Genomic DNA, 10383 nt, shown 5'->3' on the forward strand with positions numbered 1-10383 from the left:
GTTCTTACTTCCTATTCTTATCATGCCATCCTCTGAAGAGGTTACCCAAACTGCCAATAGGGAATCGGGATGCAGATCGCTCTGGCTTCTTCCATGCTGAACAGGGACGCAGGGTGAGGCAATTGGGGTACCCCTTCAGTGGGTCTATCTAAAAGACTCCCAAATTTCATAACTCTTATCTCAAAGGGGAAAAGAAAGTCCTTGAATCATGAATAGGAGATGTGGAGGAGAAGTAAAGGCAAGAGTAATTAGCATTACAAGTTCTAGACTGGGAGCTAGAAAAAAGTCAGAACAGGGCAATTTTCAAATGTCCATATGAGAGTCCATTGGAGTTTCTTTTCCTAATTTTTTTTAAGCTTTCAAAAAACCAGGAAAGGGAATAAGAAGAGACTTTTCTCAACTTGATACAAGACGTCTGTCATGATTTGGCTAATTTTCAATCCAGCTGTGATGAGGATAGGAACAAAGCTGGATGCCGCATAGGTCACTTCCTCAACATCAAACCGGAATTTCCAGTCTGCATTAAAGCAAGAAAACATACACAGGAGCATTCCAGTGTGGCCTGGACTACACAGGAGACCCTACATCAATAATCAATTGGTAAATAAGTGAATGAAAGCATTCAGATTGCAAAGGCAAAAACAAAACTGTAGAAAGAAAATTGTTAGAACTCTTAGGGTGACTCGAAGAAGGAAGTCACTGCCTTCCAGCTAGATGCAGCACAGATCCCTGCTCCCCATGAAGGCAAGTGGCCTTGTGGAGCTGAGCTCCAGCCTGCACTCTCTGCCTACCTCCTAGCAGATGTATATTAGCAAGCAGGAGTCCAGCAAGTCCAGCCCGAAGTTTCAGGGTAAAAGGGCTATTGCATGGCAATCTGTTGTATTTCCATACTTTAGCAATGAACCATGAGAAACTAAAATTTTTAAGGACGATGGCATGTAAAAATGACACAAAATGAAATAATTAGGGATAAAAACTGACAGAGGTGTGAAGGCTCTAATCACTGACACCCATAAAACATTACTGAAAGCTATAAAAGACCTAAATAAACGATGGCATGTTCTGGCATGTTCTGTATTCATTGGCAAGAAAACTCAATCATGCTAAGAAATATATTCTCCCCAAACGAGTCCATAGACTTAAAACAATCCCAATTAAAATCCTAGTAGTTTTTTTTAGAAATTAACGAACTGATTCTAAAATTGATATAAAAATTTGAAGGACCTAGAATATCCAAAATAACTTTGGAAAAAAGATGAGTAAATTTAGAGAGCTAAGACTTATTATGAAGCTACAATAATCAAGACAGTTTGGTAAGACTATAAAGATAGAGGATATAGGAATGGAACAGAAGAAGTCCATAAATAGAGCCGCACATATACAGACAAATGATTCTGACAAAGTTTCAAAGGAAATTCAGTAGAGAAAGATTAGTCTTTTCAACAAATGGTGCAGGAATAATTGGATATATACATATGCAAGAAAAAAATAAACTTTGATCCATATCTCACACCATAAAATTAACTCAGCGTGAGTCATTGGCCTAAATGTAAAACTTTCAGGAGAAAACTTTTGCAACTTTGATTAGGTAAAGCTTCTTAGATGCCATGCCAAAACTGCAATCTGTGACAGAAAACATTGATACAGTGGGTAGCGTCAAAAATTCCAAAACTTCTGCTCTTTGAACTAGACTGTTGAGGAATGAAAATACAAGCTACAGACTGGAAGTAAATATTTGCAAATCATATATTTGATTAAGGACTTGTATCCAAAATGCATATTTTTTAAAAAATCCATAAAACTCAAGAAAGGGAACCACGGGTAGAAGATGTGAGCAGAGATCTTACCAGAGAAAATATTTGGACAGTAAGCCATCACATCGTAAGACCCTTGGTGGCAGTCATTAAAGCCCCAGTGAGACAGCACTACAGTCCTAGTAGAATGGTTACATTTGGAAAAGGAAAAAATGGTTGGCTTCCATGTGGTTGTAGCAAAGATTTTGTACAAATGAAATGCCCCCTATTGTTGGGACTAAAAAATGGTCTGACTACTTTGCAAAACCACTTGGTACTTTCCTTAAACAGAGAAACACATATCCATAATTAAGCCAAGCAATCAACTTTCAAGTATTCCGTCCCAAATTAACGTACATGTCAATACAAAGATTTGTATATAAATGGTCATAGAAAAGACAAATACATAATGCCCTAATTATAATAATATTTTCCACACAGGAAAACAGACAAACAAATGTCATCTTACAACATGGTGGAATACTACTCAGCAATATAAAAGCATGAACCATGGATATAATCAACAATATAGATAAGATACACAGTAATTATGATTACATTCCACTTTTATGTTTTCCAAAAATAAAAACTAGCTAATTATCATGGAAAACAGATCAGCTGTTCACTGTGGATGGGATAGAAGGCCTTAGGACACAAAGGGGAATTTTCATTATCTTGATTTTGTAAAAATGTCATGAGAACGAACATGTCAGAACTGATCAAATTCAGACTAGGGATGCAGCTCAGTGGTAGAGCATTTGCCTAGCATGTACAGAAACCTGGGGGGTTCCATGGCCAGTACCAGAAAGAAAAATTTTCTCAAATTGTACGCTTTAAATACGCATTATTTGTTCTATACGAGCTATTTCTCAAAGTACTGATACAGAATTTTAAATATTTGCATGAGGTTGATGCTTCCCTCTGAACTGGAATGAAAACAAGGGTTATCGAGGGTTACCTCCCGAGCAACCATAAGGTAATCCTGGACAGTGACAGGTGCCTAGGTTCAGTTAACCCCTTCTTACTCAAAGCTTGAATAGGCTGATGTCAGATTTCAATGTTTGGAGCCTTAACATTAACTTGAGGGTCTTCTCTAAGGAAAGAAATATAAAATTTAAAATATAATGTTTGGCTATGAAAATGATGATTTTAGAAAAGAAACTGGAAAATTGAAGCTGGAGAGATGGCCCAGCAGTTAAGAACACCGGCTGCTCTGCAGAGGACCTGGGTGCTGGGAACCCAGCACCCACATGGCAGCTCACAGCCGTCCTTAACTCCAGTTCCGCAGGACCTAATGCCCTCTTCTTGGTCTCTGGTGCACTTACGGACATTCAGAAAAACACATAGGCACATAAAGCAAAATTAAATAAATCCAAAAAATCTTTTAAATGTTAAAATCTACTATCAGGGCTAGAGAAATGGCTCAATGGTTAAGAGTTCATACTGTTGGTCTTACAAAGGACCAGAATTTGGTTCCCAGCACCCATGTGGGGCAGCTCACAACCACTTGTAACTCCAGCTCTAGGAGATCCAAGAGCTGGTTTCATGGCCACTGGACTCAGGTGCACATACCCAGGTACACACATACACACACACACACACACACACATACACACACACACACACAATTGGAAATAAAACTAAAATCTAATGCAAGGCCAGGTATGGTGGTACATGCCTTTAATCCCAGCACTTGAGAGGCAGAGGCAAGAAGATCTCTGTCAGATTGAGGCCAGCCTGGGCTACATTACAAGTTCCAGATCAGCCAAAGCTATAGAGAAACCCTGTCTCAAAAAAGCACACACACACACACACACACACACACACACACACACACACAGGAATAAACTCCTGATCGAAGAATCCATTTTATATCTCTTTTTTTTCAGTTTTACTGAATGAAATATAACTGTCCTTACAAGTCACTGCATATAACTAATGTCTACTTATCTTACACTTTTGGACCTACATATACTCATGATTCTATCATCAAATTAAAGGCCACCGCTATATCACATCAACTCCAAGCCTTCTTTGGATCCTTATAAACTGGGTGCATTTGCATGAGTGCTAAGAACACTTAATATAAGATCTACCCTCTTAACAAATATATAATACATTGCTTGCTGTGGGGTCTGTTGTAAAGCAGATCTCTAAAAGGTATTCATCTTGTGTGATTATAACTTAATTAATTTATTGAGACAGAGTCTCACTATGTAGCCCCAGCTGCCCTGGAACCTGCTATGTAGACCAGGCTGTGCTCACACTCCAGAGATCCACCTGTCTCTGTCTCCAGAGTGCTGGGGTTAAAGGCGTGTGCTACCACACCTGGCATGTGACTGTAACTTTAGACACGCTGATCAACAGGGAAACAGAAAGTACAGCCAAAGGGGAGACAAGAGTTGTCAGCACACTGCACAATATTTTTTGTGCCAACTCTTAGATAACTTTTTATGACAACAATCTTATAATACTGTCTATAAGAAGGTAAAACTACAAATCAGTTTTCCCTATACACATACATGAAGCATTCATTTTCTTGGTGTGTGTTTTGTGTGGTGTGTGTATCTATGTGTGTGTATGTGTGTGTGTGTGTCTGTGTCTGCATGTGTGGTGTATGTGCTTATTAGTATGGATGTATGCACATGTGTATGTGAGTGTGCACATGTGTGAGTGTATGTGGAGACCAGAGACTGACATCGTATCTTTCCTTGGTCGCTGTGCGCCTTTATTTTTAGGGTTCTGGAGATCCAAACATGGGTCTCATGCTTACAGCAGACCCTTTAGCAAGTGAGCCATGCCCCCAGCCCCTGCTGACAATTTTATATTTCTGATGACTGGAGACATTCTGTACTGGGTAGTTTCTGTCAACCTGATTTGGGAAGAGGGACCCTCAGTTGAGGAATTTCCTCCACTGAACTGGCCTGTGGCCATGTCTGGGAGGCATTTTCTTCATTAGTAATTGCTGTGGGAAGGCTAGACCGCTGTGGGCAGTGCCATCCCTGGGCAGGAGGCTAAGTGAGCAAGCCCGTTAGCAGCATTCCTCTCTGCGTCAGTTCCTGCCTCCAGGTTCCCACCTTAAGTTCTTACCCTGACTCCCCTCAATGGTGGAAGTCACTTGGAAGTGTAAGACACAACAAACCCTTTCCTCCTCAAGTTGTTTTTGGCCAGAGTGTTTTATCACAGCAACAGAGACGCACACTAGGATACATTCCAAACATATTCCATACCTCCGGGTACAGGTACTTTTAGTGTGGGACACCCCTGTATCCATTCCCATCCTCAGACAATTTCTGACTAAGCAGGCTCTTGTCACAGGTCATGTGAGTGGATGCATTTGACAGAATGAGTGTTTCTAGAGGGCAATGCTATACTAAGGCCTGTAGCCTCACCCTAACATGAAGTGTCTGTGGCCCACATGAACGGCCCCCATTTCAAGTGCATGCCCAGTCGTTGCTTCCACAACCAGATTCTAGAACTGTGGTCCCTGCAGTGCTAGCCAACCAGTAGGAAACATAGGCCAAGGAGGGCAAGAAGTGGGCGCAGGGGAAAGACAGGGCTCTGGGCCAACTGCGGTTAAGATGTTGAGCTTTTGAAAGTCACAGAACTGTGGGAACTCATTGCTGGTTCCCTCTGCAAGCCAGTGACTCTGCAGTGGCCCTGAACTTTAAACTCCCTAGTTTCGCAGAACTTTGAATGACCCACGGTCACTCCTTCACACATCTTACCTTTTCGATGCTGTTATCCAGCTCCATTCGTATACTCTTCCCAGGTTCCTCATTTTCTTACTCTCAACATAATGATTCACCTTTGGATTTATATGATGCCTTTATTTACATGCTGTTAGTCCACACAAGGGAAGGGTCTGATGATGGCAAAGAATGACACAATAAAGGGGAACTTACCCTTGCCTAAGATGTATTGAGGTATTCTAATATATTACCTCAGATGAGAAACCAATATGTATACACATATTTTAAAATTAAACACATGTAAATAATTTGAAAATCCTACTTCTCAGATAAACTTGACTCCTAGGTTTATTATTCCTGCTGGAATTAAAGCTTCAATTAGGTACAATTATCAGACAAAGGGCATCATTTAATTTTTCTTTCTGCCTAACTTAAAAATCATTAACCAAAATATTCTTTGTTTCATTCTGTATCGTTCAGAATCTTTTAAGTCTTAAGCAGGCAACCTTTCTTACTTAGCAAGGAGAATAGCTTGAATGTAATGTAATTTGATTAATTAAGTTGCCAAATTGTTTAAGGAACATGACTCTAGAAGTCAATCCTCATCATACCAGAGCCTTGGAGAATGGAAGGGTCCTTGAGGGAGGAGCATCTGTGCTGCTTACAGGTCCTTCTGCTGACACAAGACCCATCACGCAGCTCAAGCCACAGAGTGCTTCCTTCTGTCGTCTGAGCGGAGCCGAATTCAGAGGCAACTCTCACTTTCAGGTATCACTTGATCCAGGCATCCAAAGAGATCGTTGTGAAGCTGAATTCTCAGGGTTTCTGACCTCTGTCCTCTGTCCCAGTGGCTTCCAGTGGCTTCAACCTAAGACTCTGCAGGGCAGGTACCCCGGAAGGACCACACTGTCTCCTCCTATTTATAGGATTTTCAACAAGTCAACTACACTTTAAGATAGTTTTGTTTTCTGGAAAATGAAGCTCAAAATACACAAGATTTCCAAGGTTGCCATGAAGAAAGTGTGCATGGAAAGGTAGGGTGTCCCGTGCGCAATCAGTAATAACTGTTACTGTGACAGAAGTCGGGGAGAGTCTCCTTCACGGAGGACAAGGCAGCGCTGCAACAGGAAGAGCATCTTCAGGAGCAGCTGGCTTCCACTGTGGCCTTTACGCCATGTGTAGAAAATCCTGCAAGTCCGTCCACAAAATACCTGAGAAGATCCACTTAGAGGAGGAAAAGTTTATTTGGGGCCATGCTTTCAGAGATTTCAACCCCTGTCCTGCCAGCTCTGATGCTCTGAGGCCTGTGTCTTTGGCAAAATACGGTAAGAATGGACACAAGGCAAACTGCTCACTTCATGGTGGCCAGGAAACAAACAAACAGAAGAGTCCCAGGTCTCAGTAAACTGTTCAAATGGCGTACCCCCAAAGACCAGCCTTCCTCCAACTAAGCCTCAGCTCCAGAGTTCCCCTACCTACACACTGGGCCATCAGCCAGAGACCCGGGCCCTCAACACATGAGCTTCTGAGAAATGATTAAGCTCCAAACCATGCCCCTATGTGAGGATGATGATATGCCTGAAATCCCAAGTGAAACTGATGTAATGATGGTCCAGGTCCCTCAGTAGTTCAGAATGATCTACTTGGTCCACAGTGTAGTTGAAGAATGGAGTCTTCACAGGTTTGTTTGTCATGTCTGGCCTGCCAATGTTGCTATGGAGAAAACACATTCATGACTCTATTATAATACATTTTTCTAGTAGTGCTATATAGGTACATCATTAAGAACATGTTTGGGGTAGCCAGGCATGGTAGCATACTGCTTTAATTCCAGCACTCCAGAGGCAGAGGCAGGGAGATCTCTGTGAGTCTGAGGCCAACCTGGTCTACATAGTGAGTTCCAGACCAGTCAAGGCTACACAGTGAGACTCTGTCTCAAAAAGCAAAGTATGTTTAGGAGAGATGACTCCGTGGCAAAGCAATACAAGCAAGAGGATAGAGTTCAGATCCCCAGCGCCCACACGAAATCTTGGCAGGTGTGGCAATAACATCTGTCTTACAAACTGGAGACCTGGGATCCCCAAAGCAAGCTGACTAGCTAGAAAAACTGAATCAGGTGAGATCCAGGTTCAGGGAGAGCTCTGCCTATGTAAACAAAGAAGACACTGATTGAGAAAGATTCCAAAGTTAACCTCTAGCTTCCATACATGTGCTCATAGATATGCACACACACCAGTGCACATGTGTTCCCACATAACATACAAACATGCATACATGCACAAAATAGAGAATATATGATTATCCACTTTCTAAATTCCTATGTCTATGCCCATAGATTAGCACAGCTCCAGACCTCATCAGAGAAGTCTCTTGGCAGTAAACAGTGATTAACATAGAAACTCACAATTGGTCAAAGTGCAGAGAGTTAAGTGTTATTGGAGTCATCACCACAAATGGGATGTCTACATCAGCCCCCTCACTCCCTAAGACTCAGGGAACATCCTGGAAAAGGAAGCAGAAAGATTCTAAGAGCCTCTCAGTGAGGAACAGAGTGAAACAGTGTCTTCTGTACACGACAAGGCCATCTCGCTCATGAACTCACGGCAGCTGTGATTGTTTACAGAAGACCTGAATAAGATCAATCAACAAGCTGGAATGGGGCAGGGAGGTGTTCATTCCCCCATCTCTAGCTGCAGATGGTTCTTTTGGGGCAGAGAGTCAGTTTTCTTGAAGAGTGTAGTTCCTGGTAGGTCTACGTACTCCAAAGGATGGCCCTGCCCCTCACACGCCATGAGTATATGGACAGCACAAATTGGAATCAGTAGGCAAAAAAAAAAAAAAAAAGTGGTCTAGTTCCAAACCACATTGGTTTTTTTATTAAAGGCCAGGTCAGCCAGAAAAAAAACTGAGAAATTGTCTCAAAAAAAAAAAAAAAAAGAAAAGAAAAAGAAAAAAGAGGGCATAAACCTGGGAAGGGGTAGAAGTGAGGGGTTGGATCTGAGAAGACTGAAGGGGAGTGAGTATAAAATGTACTGTATGCACTTATGAAATCCTCAAAAAGATAATGAAAGCATTTTTGACAGAGAGAGAGAGGGGAGAGAATACTATCTTGCACTGAAAATTCCCAGGGACGGGGCTTCTGGTGGACAGAAGACGAAAACCAGCAAATTATTCAAAGGCTTATAGCAGGGCTAGAGAGACAGCTCACTGAACACTTGCTGCTCTTCTAGAGGACTGGAGTTCTAGTCCAGCACCCACATCAGGCAGCTCACAACCTTATGTAACTTCAGTTCAGAGGTTCTCACACCACCTTCTGGCCTCTACAAGCACCCAGTGGTGCGCGCGTGTGCACACACACACACACACACACACACCCAAAGGTATATAGTCCGTTCTCCAGACACTTACTGGCTCTGTATCTCAGTGCAGCATCATATGCAAATACTTAATGGCATTTGAGATCTTTGTCTTTAAAGGACAAAAGTTAAAAGGAGAGTTCTTATTAAGAGGCAAGCCACCAGACTAGACCAGACCACTGCACAGCTCTTCTCTGGCACAAACGATAATGATTGCGATAAATACAATAGTTTCTGGAAGGCCGGCAGCCTTCCAAGGATTCTCTACTAAGATGACATTTGCGGCTTTTTCCGTCTGTCATTCCTGCTCCCTCTGTGGAGGCTGCAGGTGTGGAGCAGCTGTGTTCAAGGTAACACCCCGTGCGTTCGCACCCTTGCAGACTGAGCTCCCGTCTTTTCTTCCTTTTCTTTTCCTCTCTTTTCTTTTTTCTCCTTTTTCCTTCTAAATCGAGTTTACAGATTTCACTCCAGTGCTCCCCGTCCTTTTTGGCTGGGAAACACTCATTTCAATCCAACTTAAAACCCTCATGCTATAACAGCAATGGAGTTCTGTTTTATTCTGCTACGTAGAATTGTGCACAGCTGGTCAATCTATTGTGTGTTTAAAACTTCTATGAACTTGAAAATCATTCCTAAATTCCCTCTCAATCTTCCCTTCTTCTGTCCCTGGAATAATCCTCACTCATTTGTAAGTTTCCTGAGTTACAAACTATTTAATCACAACTCTTCTTCCTGTGTAAACCACTCTAATTTCTCCCATCCTGCTAAGCTGAGCCTGTCACTTACTGACTGATAATAGAATACAAAAGGAAAGATGTATCTGTGGGCATGGTCTTTGGACAGACCAAAATCGAATCTTTACATAGTATTGACCTTTTTTGAACAGGCTTATGAGTTACTGAATGTTTCAATTCCTCAGTATACAAAACAGGTAACTCATGGGGCATCATGAAAATTACGTGGCATAACACACACACACACACACACACACACACACACGGCTTTTCAGGCACTATAAAGGCTCTGTGAATGTTCTCAATGACATAGCAAACAGCACAGAGCCCCTCACATACCCCTGTAGATCCCTTTACTGTTCCATGCACTCCAGTGGTCCGCCCCGTGTCTCATTGTCCTAGTTTGTTTCTCCATTGCTGTGACAAAACACTCTGACAACTTCCAACTTGGGGAGGAAAGAGTTTATTTATCTTACATCTCCCAGGTCACAGTTCATCAGGGAGCCCAAGGTAGGAACTCAGGGCAGGAACCTGGAGGCAGGAGCTGGAGCACAGGCCATGGAGGAATGCTGGTACTCGCTTTCTCTCCTGGCCCCTGCTCAGCCTGCTTTCTTATGCAGCACAGGCCCACCTGCCCAGGGGTGGCACCATCCACAGCAGGCTGGGCCTTTCCACATCACTCATCAAGAAGATGTCCCTCAGACATGGCCACAGGCCAGTCCAATGGAGGAAATTCCCCGGTTGAGGCTCCCTCCACCCAGGTGTGTCAAGTTGACACTGAAGCCATCCAGCACACTCATCTTTAGGG

Source organism: Nannospalax galili, unplaced genomic scaffold (assembly GCF_000622305.1).
Source record: "Nannospalax galili isolate Female #2095 unplaced genomic scaffold, S.galili_v1.0 scaffold364, whole genome shotgun sequence".
Taxonomy (NCBI): Eukaryota; Metazoa; Chordata; class Mammalia; order Rodentia; family Spalacidae; genus Nannospalax; species Nannospalax galili.